This window comes from Musca autumnalis, unplaced genomic scaffold, assembly GCF_047663935.1.
Source record: "Musca autumnalis isolate F117 unplaced genomic scaffold, ASM4766393v1 scaffold_1, whole genome shotgun sequence".
In the NCBI taxonomy this organism is placed as follows: Eukaryota; Metazoa; Arthropoda; class Insecta; order Diptera; family Muscidae; genus Musca; species Musca autumnalis.
In genome coordinates, this window is record NW_027411644.1 from 290,030,624 (window position 1) to 290,049,696 (window position 19,073).

The 19,073-nt window shown below is 34.3% G+C and overlaps 2 protein-coding genes across 5 annotated transcripts in view; both read right to left on the bottom strand.

The window, feature by feature from the left end:
• LOC141389683 (octopamine receptor beta-3R-like) overlaps window positions 1–19,073 on the bottom strand; it is an 825,473-nt gene that overhangs the window by 537,008 nt on the left and 269,392 nt on the right. For 2 of the 4 annotated variants that reach the window (XM_073961583.1, XM_073961580.1), the window contains exon 3: window positions 9,416–9,451. The exons of the other annotated variants lie outside the window; for them this stretch is intronic. The gene's annotated coding sequence lies outside the window, so the exon portion shown is untranslated. The remainder of the gene's footprint in view (window positions 1–9,415; window positions 9,452–19,073) is intronic. 4 annotated transcript variants of the gene reach the window in all.
• The window catches only part of LOC141392074 (octopamine receptor beta-3R-like), a 557,224-nt gene that overhangs the window by 259,986 nt on the left and 278,165 nt on the right, over window positions 1–19,073 (bottom strand). Inside the window, exon 5 of the mRNA XM_073965033.1 lies at window positions 9,364–9,451. The gene's annotated coding sequence lies outside the window, so the exon portion shown is untranslated. The remainder of the gene's footprint in view (window positions 1–9,363; window positions 9,452–19,073) is intronic.

Here is a 19,073-nt window from a genome sequence, read left to right on the forward strand (position 1 = left end):
TGTCATCAGGGGCAAGTCCATTTTCCTGAGAAAATAGCCTGGAAGTTGCAAAAAACCCTACGACATCGTGTGTAGTGGTTGGAGTGCAAAATAATTCTCGATTCGGTCTTATATTTGGCCTTCGCAATATTTTGTCCAAACTTAGTTTAAGCTCGAAGATGGGTTATATCTGTCCACTTTTTCAGGTACCTCCACCAAAAAAGTTCACAAATGTTCGGAAAATTATGCGCACGATCTCTTGAAGGGAGTGACCGATTTGGTCCATACATTACACATCCTAAGATTTCTACCAAATATAGATCAGGTTCGAATATGGACTATATTTGTCCACTCCTTCGGGTACCTCACACACAACATTTCGGATAAGTTCACTTTAAGACCTGCTTCTGAATGACTTTGATTTTTGTTGAAGCAACTTGCATTCGCTGCCTCAATTACGACCAGGGCTTCGGAGTCGAGCCATTTTTTGTCAGACTCCGACTCCAGTCCAATTTTTTTCTCGACTCCGACTCCGACTCCAACTCCGGAGTCTACTCCGAAAATAGATCAAATAAAATTCACAACTTAAACTGCAGTCAACTCAGTTTGAACTTTCAGGATACATTTCATTGGGAGGATACCAAAACATAGACCTATATTGTTCGTTTTTTCCCGTTGACAATACGGAATACAAAGTAACAAGCACTTCAGCATACTTCACACTTCAGAACATGTAGCAAAACCCTTCAAAGCAACTGCAATCGGACGGTATCGTTACAAGGTTTCTCTACCTAAACACCGACATACGAGTATATTTACAATTTTCCGAATTTGACTTATGATTTATGAGACTCGAAATACCAAATTACCATAATTACCGACCGGTAACACTCTTTGTAATTTTTTGAGTTATTGAAAATTAACGATATTTTAACACCGCAACGTTAACACACACTTTCATGGTTGAGGTTACTTGAAACCTTTATGTCAAAAGGGATCATTTTCTTCAAACCGTTAAGAATTTTGATTTACACTTGTAGGCCTTTGCCTACATAACTCTTCATCTTCAAGGACAATATCTCGGATTCTTGTCAGTCCATAGTTATTTTTACGCATTGCACCACGTAATGTGACAAAAGAAAACCTTCGAAATACATAAAATCGGGCCGTGCCGTTATACTAAATCGTAAACCTATACCGGCAATTTTACATCTTTATACTTTATAAAGTCCCCGACGAATATATCGATGTGTTTCAAACGGAATGACAAGTTAACATCTTATGGTGGAAAGTGTCTTTTGTCTACCACATCAAAAAGAATACAAGTAAAACCAACGATTAGTACGGCTAAGCCGAACTGATAATCGGAAATGATTAAATAGTTCTAGAAATTTATATATCCACCATCCTATAGAGGCAATGCTCATAATTTAACGTCAATCTGTTCAATAATTTTCATTCCTCAGCATAATTACATTGACCACTTTATCCCAGATGCATGACTTAATCGAAAAATCATTTGATCTCTTCGCATCGAAGAACAACAGGTTAGCATAGGAATATCCCCTTAAGTAGAGAGAGAAATGGTTAAGTAGGTTTACTTATAGATAACCACACACTATTCTATTATAAAAAGCAGACTTCTTTATAAAAGACGCATGGTTCTTCAAAAGACCGAATATGTCGTTTAAAAAATAGCTGGAACATCGTCTTTAAGAAGATTCTAACTTTTCTCATACAAATTCAGCAAAAAGTCTTGTAGGTCTTTCGTATGATTTCCCTTAAAGTACTACAAGGTCTTTCATAGAAGTCCAACAGGTTCTTTCACAGCAGAGTCATTTAGACTTCTAATAAAAAACAGCAAGAGAAGACCAGTGAGTCTTCTATAAAATGACCTGTAAATCTTCTAAAAGATCTTCCCTAAGTATATTCAGAACATGCAAACATTATTCAAATCAATTGACCCAAAATGTTTCCGATATGCATTTTGTAGTCAAAATAGAGATTAAGAGTTTTCTAAATTATGATCATTTAAATAATTTAAATTGATTTGACAAATTTTGATAAATGTAGAACAGATTGTTGCCCGGAGTCGGATTCGAGCTTTTTTTCACGACTCCGGCTCCGACTCCGACTCCAGCAGACTCCGACTCCAGACTAGACTCCGACTCCAACTCCGACTCCGAAGCCCTGATTACGACGGTAAGAGTTTTTTAGGGGCAAGTTCATACTTCTTGAGAAAACAGATCGAAAGGTGCAAAACCATTATGACACCGTGTGTAGTGGCTGGAGAGCACGATAACTCTCGAATTGATCAACCGATTTGATCCAAAATTTGGCCTTCGCCATTTGGCCTTGGCCATAACTTATTCGTTTAAAATATTTTCAGTTCGAAGATAGGCACTTCCGGTTCTTCTCCTCAATATTTAAAAATGTCACTGAAATTTGGTCCAAACAAAAGTTCAACATTTATGCAAAAAATTCAAAATTTGTGCCTAAGTGCAGTTTAAGGTCTGTTCGAAGATCCTTTGGAAATGTATACCGATGCTGTTCGTTGGGGTCCTCTTTACAGCGATATTATGTTTTCCTTGGACAAATCCGTGCTTCCTGGCATACTGGTCCAAGAGTTGAACTTTGGTCCTAACCCACATATTAGTCGGAAAATTCAAATGTCCAAAAAATACTATCCGATCATTATCAACAATTATTGGCACTATCCTTGGCCAAAACTATTACGTCGTGCAAACATTTGTCAGTAGTGAACTATAACTGCGATGTCTAGCGTGATAAAAGTTACACTACCCACAATTAAAACTGAGGGATCCCTGTATATACTAGGTTGTAACTGTTTTCTGACCACGTACATCTACATAATTAGCATCAATGGAAATGCCAAGCGTTCCTCTTCGAAATATAACTTACATTGGTTTAACATAGTTTCCAGGAATAAAGATATAGTCATTTCTCTAACAACTTTATCAATTTTCACACAAAAGTTCTGGTCAATTTAACCCGCAAAATATTATCTAATCATCACGATAAATTGCAAGGTACTTCTCTGTCGTAAACCCAAATCTTACATAAAATGTCACGCCGATAAGACTGACATTGCAACCTACAGAGCCGCTACAAAACTGGATAAAATGTTTGTTTTTGATCTATTTCACATCCTAAGTATTTCATGATCATCGCCAAAATTTATGGGGGTCTATTATGGTCTGAACCCGACCTTAATTTTGTGAAGATTTGTCGATAATTGCGGTCTGTAGCGTGCGTACAATTTTTAATGGATGGACGGACGGACGGACAAACATCTCAAAATCGCTTTATCTCCTCGAGATTTGAATATTTCGGGGTGTTACATGAATTTTTCGAAAAACAAACTTATAATACCCGTTCCACATTGTGTTGTAGGCAGGGTTTCGGAGTCGGAGTCGGAGTCTACGAGTCGGAGTCGAGCAATTTTGCTGGAGTCGGAGTCGGAGTCTGAGTCGGAAAAAATAACTCGACTCCGACTCCGGGAAACATTTTTTCCACGTTATAGAAACATAAGATTAAATTTGGAACAAGAAAATTTTTTTTAAATCATTATTTATTTTAAAAGAAAATTTAAAGAAAACATATATGCAAACGGTATTTAAAGGACAATTCACAGGATATTTACTATCCTCTGAAGTGTAGTCTATTCATCCCTATTTTGTTGATCCAAATGATTCTTTAGATTTTTGCAAACAAAAGTAAAGTTCTACGACAATAAAATTAAGATTGGACATTTAACCTCTTTCGTCAGAAGTCTTACTGGTCTTCTCACAAAAGTCTATTGGTATTCTCATCCTGTTTTTTATGAGAAATCATCCTTGTCCTCTATTGGTGACATTGTGGTCTTTATGTATTTCGGTAAATTTCGCATAATCTATTAACTATATATGAAGTTCAGATTAAATTCGTTGTTTGTCAACGACAGATTCATCCCGCCATAACTCAGAAGTCTGACAAACGGCGAATCTTTCTTCTATGATTCTTTATGTACTCAATGAGGGCATTAGATGTAGACATTCAAATAACCGGATCTGTCCGCCAGGAACAGACATAGTTCATGTGCATCCAAGTTTTCTACGCAATCAATAGCATATAAGAAATTTAATTAAATACATAATCATACAGTTTTCATGAGGAAGGATCGCGTAAAAGTGATAAAGGACAATGGAAACATGACAATATCGATTTCTTGTCTTAGTGGACCGATCCTACATACCTATCATTTTTGTAGAATATTTTCATGCTAATTTTTTCGTGTGTTAATTTTTCAGTTCCAGAAAACATCTGTCTGCCTACGTGATGGGCTGTTTACACAATATATCTCAAATATTTCAATAAAATTATCCACTCCACACCAAAGTTCAAAATGTGAGCGCTGAATTTTAGTATAAATATCATAGCATTGAATATGTGATCAAATTTTTAAGTCGATCGGAACAATATTGCCATAGTATAAGCGTTGGATGAGAACAATCGGCCACCAAAATATATTACAATTGGCTTATCAGTTTTCGAGGTAGAGTTGGTTGGCACCGCAAAATGCTTTAATAAAAACAGGGTTTCGTAGACGGTCTCAAAACTTCGTAATATTTTTCGGTTTCAGATGAAGAAAAAAATCACGCAAAAAGTTACGTAGTTTTCTCGGAGAAAATCATGAAAAATGGCTTTTCTTGAGCTTTTCAACTGGGGGTCTCCTTTTAAGGCTAAGCGCACTAAAATGTTGGGTTACATCCAGTTTGAATTGCTTATAATTTTTATTGCATGTAGTCCTTATGATTTGTATTGCCCCTTCATTTTCACATATTTTGAAAGCTTAAAGATTTTCTCACGCGGAAGAATTCCGTCCAGAATATACTTGTGCAAAAAAGGAAAACCGACAAAAACTTTCGAGTCGTCGGCTTTCCTTTTTCAGATGCATTATTGATCATTAAAAAAAATTAAATTAAATATTAATAATAAAAATGATCTTGGCCTAAAAAGGCAAATTTTTTTTTAAAAAAAAAAAAAACTTTCTAAATTCGCTATTTTTAATTCGCAGAAACAATATTGATATGTTCGAATGTATTCGAACGAATGCCCTTTCTAATGAATATGTAAGGAAAAACTAACACATTAGCCTATATAGGCCAAAATATAGGAAAAAGTTAAAAATGTGTGCACATTTTATTAATTTTTAGTGGTATAGGAATTCACTCTCGGAGTCGACCCGGAGTCGGAGTCGTGAAAAAAATTCGTCTGGAGTCGGAGTCGGAGTCGAGCCAAAAATACCTCGACTCCGAAACCCTGGTTGTAGGGTATAAATATGGAGTATTTATGTGTGTAATACACACTGTGTATGTATGTTAAAATTGTACACAAATTCACCTGAACTGTTCTAAGAATAGAACATGTCGCTCAATTGCCCAAAGAGTGACATATCTCAAAAAATCCAGTTTCGAGAAAGACGAGTGTTAATTTGGCGATTGAAGTTTGACTTCCAAACTTGAAATGACACAAAATTTGACACAAGACAAAATATAAGTCATGGAAAAAATAGAATTTGCCAACTCAGAAAACGAATTTTTTAAGAAGTTCGCGATGTTTTTAGCTTACCTTTCCTTATGGGCATTAGAAAGCCAATAGGGTGATTTGTAAGTATTTGCGACTACTAAAATTATTTTAGAACCCATTATTTGGTAATGGAATTTATTTTTGGGTATACATAGTTCGTTCCGAACTTAATCTTAGTTTGGAATAAACATTACAATGAACAAAGTTAGGACCAAATCGTTTATCACCTTTAAGAGTTATCTTGTTGGCGAAATCGACTCCAAAGTGTCAGTCTTAAAATGCATAGTCATTAAGCTGAGGTTGTTATCGCAGAGTTGTACATTAGGGTTATGACTTTTTGACATTTTTCTCAAAAATGATTTCCTGTAGCAGAGATGAATGAACTTTTGCTTTTGCACAAATCGATTTTAAAAATATAATTTTTTGAAAAAAATTTATGAAATGGATTTTTTTTTTTCAAAAACTATTTTTTGTTGCACGAATGAATAAATATAAGCCTACTAATAACTATAATAATGTTTATTTCAATGTTTTATTTGAAAAAGGTAATGCACAAACCACTTTGAAAAATTTTTAAATTTTTTGTTTTTTGTTAAAAAATTATATCTTTAAATAAAAGCGTTTACGACATTTTTACGATTCTCAGAATTGAAGAAAATTAGTGAGAAATAAATGTTATGTCAGTTTAATTATCTCATGTGACTCTAAAGTTTATTTTCAATTGTATATCTGCTTACAGTGACTTCAAAAAATTGTCCATAATTTTCATAAATTCAAATTTTAAAATCATTTTGTGCGTGAGGTTTTTTCACCGAATCACCTTATAATTATGATTTTATGTAATCTTATGGCAAAACCCATCACGCTATGATACAGGGATATGAGGTTGTAAAAAAGTCGTTACCCTATTGTACATGCAGTATAAAAATATTCTTATTTCTTTTTAATTATTATATTCTTTTTATACCCTCAGCTTTTAGGCTAAGGAGGGTATATACACTTTGATACGATGAAAATGTGCCTCATCGAAATAATGGTTTTAGACCCCAAGTATGTTTGGACGAAATGTGTTTCAGACAATTTGGAGTCGATCTAGCCATGTCCGTCCGTCCGTCTGTCTGTCCTGCTGGCTGGAGCGCACGATAACTCTCGAACCGATGAACCGATTCGGTTCAAATTTTGGCTTTCGTAATATTTTGCCCAAACTTAGTTTAAGTTCAAAGATGGGCTATATCGGTCCACTCCTTCCGGTACCTCCCCCACAAAAGTTCGGAAAATTTGTGCGCATGATAACTCTTTAAGGGGGTAACCGATTTGGTTCATACTTTGCTCATCGTGAAATATGTACCAGACTTAGATGAGGTTCCAATATGGAATCAATAAGTCTACTCCTTCGGGTACCTCCCACACAAAATTTCGGACAAGTTCAGTTTAGGAACTGCTCTCGAATCGCTTTTGTTTTAACAACTTATATTCACTGCCCCCCATACGACGGTACAAGTTTCAGCAGGGGCAAGTCCAAACTTCCTGAGAAAATAGCTTGAAAGTTTCACAAAACCCCTATGACACCATGTGGGGTGGTTGGAGCGCAAGATAACTCTCCAACGGATCTGCTGATTGGGTCCAAATTTTGGCCTTAGTAATATTTTGTCCAAACATAGTTTAAGTTCGAAGATAAGCCATATCGGTCCACTCCTTCAGGTACCTCCCCCACAAAATTTCAAAAATGTTCGGAAAAATTATTCGTACGGTAACTTTTGAAGGGAGTGGCCGAATTGGTCCATACTTAACACATCTTAATATATCTACGAGATATAGATCAGGTCCAAATATGGACTATATTTGTCCACTTCATCCAGTACCTCCCAAACAAAATTTCGGATAAGTTCACTTTAAGACCTGCTATCGAATCACTTTTATTTTTGTTGAAGCAACTTGCATTCGCTGCCTCAATTATGATGGTAAAAGTTTTTTCAGGGGGAAAACAACACTTCATTTTCACTTTTAAGTAATTCCCCCGCAAAACTTCTGCCCTTTAATCTAATCAACATATTTGTCGGTTCATGCGTTCAAAATTTTTAAAACCCTCTAAATACATACGTTTTATGGGAAAAAATTGTTTCAATATACACAGGCTGAGGGTATATCTCTGTCGGCCAAGCCGACTGATACTTTTTTTACTTGTTAAATTTCTTTTTAATTATTATTTCTTTTTAAATTGCCGATACACTATTCCCAATAATTTATTTTTTATTAAGAATAAAACTTTTTTATAATTTGATAAACCGAATTGGGTCAGTTTTTGAATAATAAAGGTGTATCTTTAATATTTAACTAGTTTTAAGAATTATTTTAAAAATATCCAGAATGACAATATTGTCTCCATGTTGACAATATTGACATGTTTTCGTTTATACCTATCTAAAACTAAACTATGTATATATTTTTCAAACAACATTTTGTAAACTACAAAGTATTTGTGTTTTGCGAAATCATTTAGGCACAGGGAGAAAATTAATTTTACCTTGAAACTTTAAATTGACGCATTTGTCATTGGAAAATAATTTGATGGCAGATGTTGCCACTTTTGTTTTGTTCGAAATGTCTTTTCTAACGAAACATTCTTTGAGTTTAGTCAAATTTAAAATAATTTTAAATTAGTTTTTTGAAAACTTTTTTGATTAAGAACTCTTTTGTTCCTTCCTCCTGTTTCTCCCACTTATTATCTTAACAATACAAATTATTTTCTTACCACACTTGATATTCTTCACTTTGAAAGGGGAAATTTTAATCAATACTTTTTCACTTTTCCTGTGCGTGTGTGTGTGTTTAAAAGTTTTCCGAATAATTTCCTTTTATATGGCATAACATCATCACAATGCCATTAAAATGAAATGAGTTTTTTTTGTTCTAAACTTTGACAAACATTTATTGTGATTTATTTTCGTCATAGTTAGATTAGATAATTTAGAAATTTATTGAAAGTTATGTAATACTACATCTGGCATTGTTTGTTTATTTGTGTTTGTCCATTGGAAATTTATATACAGGATATAAGAGTATATTACTTAAAAATATATTTAAAAGAGGTATTTAAGTGAAATTGTCATTTGGGTTTAGAAATGTACTAGGGAAAATATTTACATGTACGGTGATGTAAAAAATATATATTTATATACTACAAAAATATAATGAATGTTTCGCCCTTTTTAAAGGTGCTTCCGCTTTTATGGGGTTTTGGACCTAAAAATCTATCTGAAATGTAATTCCTTCATCAGTACTGGAGTATGTAGTAAGTTTTTTTTAGCTTATCTTGACATTGTCAACAGTCGAAGCATAAACACATGTGGTAAATTCCTTCTCCTAATGGTTAATATCCCACATATGCAGTAATTCGAAAATAACTTAGTTGGATTTTTGAATATGTAATGCAATACAAACAGATTACTGTAATTTAATAGTTATACATGTAACATGTAAACAATATTGTTTATTATTATACTATATTTGATTCAAAATATTTTCAATAATATTACGAGTATGTAAAACATTTTAATTTTACATATCACTAGTTTTTATCAAATACTAATAATCATATTGACAATTTGTAAACATTTCCTAGGTATATCAGTTTTAATTAAATATGACATGCACATACATATACGCATGATAATCTCTGCTTCCATTAGTTATAAAACTTAAACACATACTCATTATTGTACTCAATTTTGGCATTTTATTAATTTGATTATTTTGTGGTAATATCAGTAGAATGCTATTAGATAAGATACATACATATTGATTATATTTTTAGAATTTGAAGAGAAGTAAATATAAGTTTTCTTACCATTAACATGATGCAGAGTTTGATTTGGGTAAGAAGCTGCAAAAGAGAAAGGGAATCAAAATATATTAGATTTTGCTAGAGGTAAAAAAATATAAAATTTAAAATATAACATATAAAATATAAGGTATAACAAGTAAGAAAAGCGTTAAGTTCGGCCGGGGCGAACTTTTTATACCCTCCACCACAAATTTCAGCCATTTCGGTGGATGATGGCGTGGACCTATAACTAAAAATTTCTGGGGGAAAGTTTTATAAGCCTAAAGAAGACTAAATACCAAATTTCAGCCATCTCGGTGTGATAATGAGGCTAAAACCTTTAAAATATCGAAAATCGGGAGATATCGTATTATGGGGGTTATATCAACACGTGGACCTATATAAAAATTTTATGGTAGAAATGCTTCTTAGGCTCTGGAAACACAAATACAAAGTTACAAGCGATTCTTTGGTCAAATGGGTCGGATACATTCAAAATATATTAAAATGACGCGTACTTTATAAGGGGCCTTATGTGAGGGCTATACCAAAACGTGGACCTATATAACCCAACTTTGGTAGGAATGTTTTCTGGCCTCTGAAGACACAAAGTACCAAATTACAACCAATTCCGCGGTCAAATGGGTCTAATACGTTCAAAATATATTAAAATGACGCGTACTTTATATGGTGCCTTATATGGGGGCTCTACCAAAACGTGGACCTATATTACCCAACTTTGGTAGGAATGTTTTTTGGCCTCTGGAGACACAAAGTACCAAATTACAACCAATTCGGTGGTCAAATGGGTCAAATACATTCAAAATATACTAAAATGACGCGTACTTTATATGGGGCCTTATAGGGGGGCTATACCAAAACGTGGACCTATATAACCCAACTTTGGTAGGAATGTTTTTTGGCTTCTGGAGACACAAAGTACCAAATTACAACCAATTCGGTGGTAAAATGGGACAAATATCTTAAAAATTCCTTAAAACGACGACGCGTCACGCGTCATTTTGTATGGGGGCTATACGAAAGCGTGGACCTACATAGCCCGCTTTCAATACCAAAAGTCCTACGTACATATAATATATTTTCCCAAAGTTTCATCAACCTACGTCAATCCGTTCGGACGCTAGAGTGATTTCCACAGACGGACAGACGGACAGACGGACGGACATGGCTATATCGATGTAGAATTGCACGCTGATCAAGAATATATATACTTTGTGGGGTCTACAATGATTATTTCGAGTAGTTACAAACGTAGTGACAAACTTAATATACCCCCATCCTATGGTGGAGGGTATAATAAAAATATAAAATATAAGATATAAAATATATAGAACAATGCCAAATCTTTTCCACTAATAAAATAGTTGTTTTAAAATATTAAAACAACAACAATGGGATTAAGCCAGACTATTTTGAAAAAACAATACATAGAATACAAATAAAATATAACAAGTAAAAAAGTATCAGTCGACTTTGCCGACAGAGATATACCCTCAGCCTGTGCCAAGGAGGTTTTCAGAATTTTGGGCGTATGAACTTGCCGATAAAATATGTATTTGAATTAAAGCTAAAAAGTTTTGCGGGTGAGGTACCTAAAGGAATGGACTGAAATAGTCCATTTTGGAAGTGGGTCTTATTTTGGGAGTTATTCCTCTCTATAAATATCGCGCCCATCAGTCATTTCAGTTGGTCACCATATAATTTAGACCAACGAAAAACATATCGCTATAAACAGGAACACTAGGAGTACCTTCGTTAAAAAAATTCCAAAGGGTCCTCGCACATACCCTTAAACAAAAATATTGTGTGGGTGGTACCCCAAGCAGTGGACCGATAGTTCCCACTTTTCTACACAAACTAAGTTTGGACACAATACTTCGAGATTCAAAGTTTAGACCAGCCACTACACTTGCTGGCTGTATGGGTTTTTTTACAGTTTTCGGGTCATTTTGCCAAGAAGTGTCGACTTGCCACTCAACAAACTTGTACCAAGGTAATAAGGGCCTTGCGTACAACCTGTGTCAAGAAAAATCAGTACGATTCGAGAGTGAAATTTTGTGTGGGAGGTACCCGTTCTATGACTCACAGAAATATCACGGTGTGCAAAGAATGGAACAAATCCTCAGCATTTATGCTAACGAGGGTATATTCACTTTCATACGGACAAAATGTGTCTCATCGAAATAATGGTTTGAGACTCCAAGTATGTTTGGACGAAATTAGTTTCAGACAATTTGGAGTTGATTTAGCCATGTATGTCCGTGTGTCTGTCTGGCTGGCTGGTGCGCACGATAATTTGTCCAAACTTAGTTTAAGCTCGAAGATGGATCGATGTAAGGTCCACTCCTTCCGGTACCTCCCCCACATAAACTCGAAAATTTTCGGAAAAATTGTGCGCACGATAACTATTGAAGGGAATAACCGATTTGGTCCATACATTACACATCGTGAAATTTCTACTAGTACCTGCCACATAAAAATTCGGAAAAGTTCATTTTAGGACCTGCTCTTGAGGTGCTTTGATTTTTGTTGTAACAACTTGTATTCACTGCCCTCCAAACAACAGTACAAGTTTCATCAGGGGCAAGCCCATACTTCCTGAAAAAAATAGTTTAAGTTTGAAGATAAGCCATGTCGGTCCACTCCTTCAGGTACCTCCCCCAAAAATTTCAAAAATGTTCGGAAAAATTGTGCGAACGATAGCTCTTGAAGGGAGTGACCGATTTAGTCAATACTTTACACATCCTAATATATTGTTACGGAATTAGGGTTTGAACTTAATCCCTTGTAGACGTTGTTTTATTCCCCAGTACGATTTGTACCAAATAAAACAGTGTTCGTTTTGGATTACGATTCTACAATGCTTTATTGATTTTATTCACTTCAGCTATTCAGGCAAGACTTCACTTTAGTTCTTTTCCACTTTACTTCTTTACTTACACGTACGTTTTAAATATCGCGTTCAGATCATAACTGACTCCCAGCTTTTCCATTCACGTATTTATATGTGCCCGCTGCTACATAGACTGTTCTAGTCTCCTTGATCTAGGAGCATCTACAATGTTCCGACGAACTGCTAACCAATTAGCAAATACACACATGTACGCACATACAGACTGACCGGTGAGTGCTTACAACTAAGGGGCTGTTTAGTAAATATGGGAGAGGAGAAGGGGTTACAATCAGTGTTGCCGAATTTGACGATTTATTGTCATTTTGACGATCTTTTGGCTCAAAATAGCAAAATGACGATTTGACGATTTTACCCCTAAAAAGTCTTAAACCAGATATTGTCTCTTTACCCTCAAATCTTGCCATGCATACGTTTACAATATATTGATTAACATGATTTTTCTTTGGAATTAACGGTGAATAACAAAATAAAACAGCTACTTGTAGTGTAAACGTCAATTGATACTTGTTTGATCGCCGACCGTTCATCGCTTTCATTTAGGTATGGTTACGTGGATGTGTTTACGATAACTTTTGTAGTAATTGCAATATTGTTTGTTTACATGTCTTCATTTCATAGTAACAAATAGTTTGACACAGCTGAAAAATTCTATTGAGAAAAGGAAAGTTTTCTAAATAGTGTAAAGAAAAAGTTTATAATAAAAGAAACCTCGTGAAGAAAAAGGCACATTAAAATAGAAATATGTACAGATATTTGGAAAAACCACGTAAGTTTTAATGGTATAAAACATACGAATTTTTTAATAATGTCTATAAAAATATTTTTTAGGAAACACGGCAGCAGAAAATAATGAGCCCGGTGAAAAAGACACATTGGCAGACCAAGTAAATTTTATTAAAATAAATATCAGCTCACAATTAAAACGAAATATGTATTTATGTGGATGGAAGACGAGCGTATTAAGCCATGGGCTGAAAAAAGGAATGATTGCATATATTGTACTGTCTGCAATGTTACATTAAAAGTGTCGTCAGAAAAACGGATTTGATTGCCCACTGCAAAACCGTAAAACATTGTGAAAATTCTAGTGCAATAATGTACAAACAGCCGCGAATCGATGAACAATTTTCCCGAATATGCACAGATGCAAAGAGCAATACAGCGGAAATAAAGTTAGCTCTTTTCATTGTGGAACACAACATTGTATTTGCTGCTGCCGATCATTTAGTGAAATTATGTAAAAATATATTTACAGATTCAGAAGTCGCATCCTCAATGGCAATGGGTAGAACCAAAGCAAATGCCATTATTCGTAATGTTGTTGGAAAATATCAATTTTCAACTATACGAAGTCTTATGGAGAAAAATGCATTTTCATTATGCGTAGATCCATCAACTGATATTGCAAATAAGAAATCGATGTGCTTAGTTGTGCGAATTTATAAAGATTTTGCTATAAGAGATTTCTTTTTCGGATTACTTCCCATCGTAAAAAGTGATTCGTTGAATCTATATAATTTGATAGTGGAATATTTAACAGAGCACCAAATCGACTATAAGAGAAATCTTGTAGGTTTTGCAGCCGATGGAGATGCCGTGATGACGGGAAAGAAGCATTCAGTAGCTCAACTCTTAAAAAAAGATTGTCCACATCTATTCATTATAAAATGTGTTTGTCATTCGTTAGCCTTATGCTCATCATATGCATGCGAAAAACTGCCAAGTGAAGTAGAATCTTTAGCAAAAGATATTTATAATTACTTAGGGGGAAGTCCTAAAAGGACAAATGAACTGAATGCAATTTTAACATTTTTTAGAAATTAAACCCACTAAAATTTTACATCCTAGTCAAACCCGATGGCTCTCTTTGGAAGCAGTGGTAATCCGCTTACTAATGTATATGATCCATTAAAAATGTACTTTTCCAAAGAAGCTATCAATGAAAATCAAAAGACAGCAAAACGAATTTTGAAAAATTTAAATGATACCAAAAAAATGTATTTATTATTTTAAAAATATATATTACCGCTAATTAACAATGTTAATAGAATTTTTCAAAGCGAAAGTACAAAAATACACATTTTGTACTCCGAGATAGAAAGACTTCTAAAAATTATTATGAGCAATTTCATAAAAAGTGAATCATTAAAAAATAATTGCATTAGTGGAACTAAATATAAAAACACTTTAAATTACCTCAATTCTAGTGAAGTCTATTTGGGAATATATGTTAAAGATATGTTGGAGACAACACATATTCCCCCGGAAAATTTGAATCAAATAATTACAAATTGTATTAACATTTATGTAGAATTTTGCGATCAAATTTTGAAAAGATTTTAACTTGATAATCCATTAAAAGCTTTATCTGCAATAAATCCACACCTCATAATAAGTGGAAAAGTAGAAACGTTTCATGATATTGTAAAAGAATATGAATGCTTTGTAGGTAAAGAAGAAAAACAAAAGCTGGATTCTGAATTCCGCGAACTTAGACATGTAGATTTTAGGATTTTATTTGGAACAAATGATGTAGACTTGGAATTTTTTTTTGGAAACCCATCCTTCAACTTAAACGAGCAGACAATTCGATTCTTTTCCCAGTATTAAACAAATTTATTGGAAAAATTTTAACCTTACCTCATTCGTCTGCTAATGTTGAGAGAATATTTAGTCAAGTTAATTTGAATAGAACTAAAGTAAGAAATAAGTTAGAGAATGACACCCTCGAAGGAATCATTTATACAAAAGATTTTTTAAAGTTACATGAAACCACTTGTGTTGATGTAACTATTGAAGATGAGATGTGTAAACTTCTTAGAAATACAAGACTTAAATAATTTCAATATTACTGCAAGAACTGTCCATATGCAACAAAACTGGTTTATATACGAGGTATTAAATACTCTTAAAAGGACAAATTTAATGTAATGTATATTACTATTACATAACATTCTTTTTATACCCTCCACCATAGTATGGAGGGTATATTAAGTTTGTCATTCCGTTTGTAACACATGGAACTAATCATTTGCGACCCTATAAAGTATATATATTCTTGATCAGGATAAAATTCTAAGACGATCTACCCATGTCCGTCTGTCCGTCTGTTGTAATGACTCTAGCGTCCGCAATAATTGAGATAGAGTGCTGAAATTTTGCACCCGAGGGTATTTTTATCATAGGCAGGTTAAGTTCGAAGATGGGCTATATCGGTCCACTCTTTGGTATACCCCCCATATAACGGTACCTCCGGATTTGAGGTATTTTGGCGTTCTTCGCCACATTTGCAGACCGAATTAGCTATAATTTGGCACTTAGGGTTACTAGTGATCAACAAATCTATATCCCAAAGGATATGGGCATAGGTCCATGTTTTGGAATAGTCCCCATACAACAGTACCTCCCGATTTTCGGTATTTTGAGAATTTTAGCTACAGTTTTTAACCGAAATAGCTGTAATTTGACATTTGAAGTTCTCAGTTGTCATAAAACATCTCCACCAAACATCGTCAACATAGGTCCATGTTTTGGTATGGCCCCCTTATAACCGTACCTCCCGATTTTCGGTATTTTGAGAATTTTAGCTACAGTTTTTAACCGAAATAGCTGTAATTTGACATTTGAAGTTCTCGGTGGTCATAAAACATCTCCACCAAACATCGTCAACATAGGTCCATGTTTTGGTATGGCCCCCTTATAACCGTACCTCCCGATTTTGGGTATTTTGAGCATTTTAGTTACAATTTTTAGCCGAACTAGCTGCAATTTGACATTTGAGGTTCTCAGTGGTCATGAAACATCTCCACGAAACATCGTCAACATAGGTCCATGTTTTGGTATAGCCCCCATATATCGGTACCTCCCGATTTTCGGCATTTTGAGAATTTTAGCTAAAATTTTTAACCGAACTAGCTGTAATTTGCAATTTGAGGTTCTCAGTGGTCTTGAAACAACTCCACCAAACATCGTCAACATAGGTCCATGTTTTGGTATAGCCCCCATATAACGGTATCTCCCGATTTTCGGTATTTTGAGAATTTTTGCTGCAATTTTTAACCGAACTCGATGTAATGATCGGTATTTTGAGAATTTTAGCTACAATTTTGTCTATTCAAAAATAATCGTCAATATACATATGTCCATGTTTTGGTATACGAATACGAAATTTCTTCACTAAAATTCGTCAACATGGGTCCATTTTTGAGGGTCTACATTGTTTTGATGAAACTACCCTCAATTTGACTCTTGAAGTTCCCTGCAGCTATAAAACTTTTCCGCAAAAATTTAAAGATAGGTTGACTCTTTGATATAGCCCCGTAGTTGGTACCTTTCACCTACCTGAACACATTTTTTTAGATTAGATTAGATGACACTGTGCAACAAAAGGGAGGTGAAAGTCTGGGGCACGGAAAATTCCTCTTGGGGAAGAAAGGCCTTGGTGAGTATATTATGAACCCCGAAGGACAGATCCGCTGTGAGTCGAACTTCCGAGTTATGGCGTGATGAAATTTTTGTTAGAGACCCTGTGGGCCATCAGGAATTAGCGTTATATCTTTGTTCACTATTGCTTAAGTGCTCTACAAAAACAACAAACAAATATATAATGCTAATTTATGATGGCTTACCGGGTCTCTTGCAAAAACTTCATCACGCCATAACGCGGAAGTTCGACTCACGGCGCATCTGTCCTTCGGGGTTTTTAATATAAACACACCTTTCATCTCCAAAAGGAATTTTCTCTGCCCCAACATTTGTGTTCACAGTGTAATTTAAGCAATAGTGGGAGGCAGTAGTAGTCTATCCATTGTCGAAAAGTTGTTCCACCTAAAATTGTGAAAGGACCCTAATTATTTCATTTTAATTAAGACTATAAAAAGTTCGGCCCGGCAGAACTTAACGACTTTTTACTTGTTCCATTAATGAATTGTGATTTATGTTATTTTTCAGTTACAAAGTAATGTGTATTTTGCTGTTTTTTTAGTTTGTTAATTTTTAAATAAACATTAAATGTGATAATTTCTATAACACAGTGTGCTTTCTCTCGTGATATATTGGATATTTTTGGGAAAATCGACAATTTATTGTGGAAATGTAGCGAATACTCCACATTTTATGTAATATTTAAAATTTTGACGATTTTTAATTTTGAGATTTTTATGACGATTTCCGCCCATAAACTGTCGCCAACACTGGTTACAATGCTGAAGCATAATCGAATGGTCAAAGTAAATAGAAAGAGTAAAACAACAATAGCTAAGTAAACTGTGTAAATTAAGACTAAGCGATAATTTCATAATTGCAGTAATATTTGTTGTTGCGGAAATAAATGCGAGAGAGAACTGAATGCGTACAACAATAACAAGATCTAATCCACAAAGCAAAGTAGTGATTGGAATTCTTATAGAGTAATTGTTCTTGTAAATTTGATTTGAATAAACTAAATGCTGAATGAAAATATACGTTACAATTCAAATTCATAAATTAATAGAAATTCGTCTAAATTAACTTAAATCTACAAGTTGAATTCGTAACAATATCTACCAGAAATAGATCAGGTTCGAATATGGAAAAGTTCAGTTTGGTACCTGCTCTCAAATCGCTTTGATTTTTGTTTAAGCAACTTGCATTCGCTGTATCCTTTACGACGCTAAAAGTTCTTTAGGGGCAAGTCCATACTTCTTGAAAAAACAGCCCGAAAGGTGTAACAACCCCCTATGGCACCATGTGTAGTGGAGCACGATAACTCTCGAATTAATCAACCGATTTGGGCCAAAATTTGGCCTTCGTCATATTTTGTCTAAACTTAGTTTCAGTTCGAAGATGAAGAACACTGGTCCACAACTTCCGTTACTTCCTCCAGTATTTAAAAAATGTCACTAAAATTGTATGTATGATATCTCTTGAACGGGACAACCAATTTGGTCCTTACTTGGGATCTTCTAATATTTTGTCCAAATTTAGTTAAACTTCTAAAATGGCACATATCGGTCCTCTCCTTAGGGTACCCCCCTCACAAAAGTTCAACATTTTTGTCTAAGTGCAGTTCAATGTCCTTTGGTCGTTGTGGTCTATCTATCGAAAAGATATGACTCTGCAAATAAGATTCACTTCCATAATAGGTCCATTTCTTCAAGTACCTCCTCCGCAACTGTTTTGAACTTTAATCCTAATCCACATTTTTGTCGGCAAGTTCAAATTCTACAGAGACCCCAAATACATTCGATCTGTCCGTAGATGAAAGTTTAAATTTACATAGGCTGAGGGTATATCTCTGCCGGCAAAGCCGACTTATACTTTTCTATTTGTTAATTAATTTTTTATATTTTTCTCCAAGTTCATGTTTTTCTTCGTAACAATATACCGGAAAAGTGTATATATATTTTGGATTTAAAACTTCTATCTGCTTCTCTTAATATTTCCATTGCGCTAGGTACCAAATCAAAGCACTCCTAAATTTCTAATAAAAAATATTTGATAGCCATTTAAAACAATTTCATTAAGTTTATTAGCAGCAATAAAAATTGCTTGATGTGTTTGCAAATGTTGTGAACCATTTTGTTTTTTCTGAAATGTGTGTATTTTTAAACTGAATAAATTGTGCTATTACGCCAATGGCAAACATTCATATTGTAGTAGTATCTATGCAGCTTAACTGTGTTCGCACATTGTTGCATAATTGAATATTCAATTGTGTTGAAAATGGAGCCACATAAAAATCAAATTATTCAACGATCAAAAATTTTA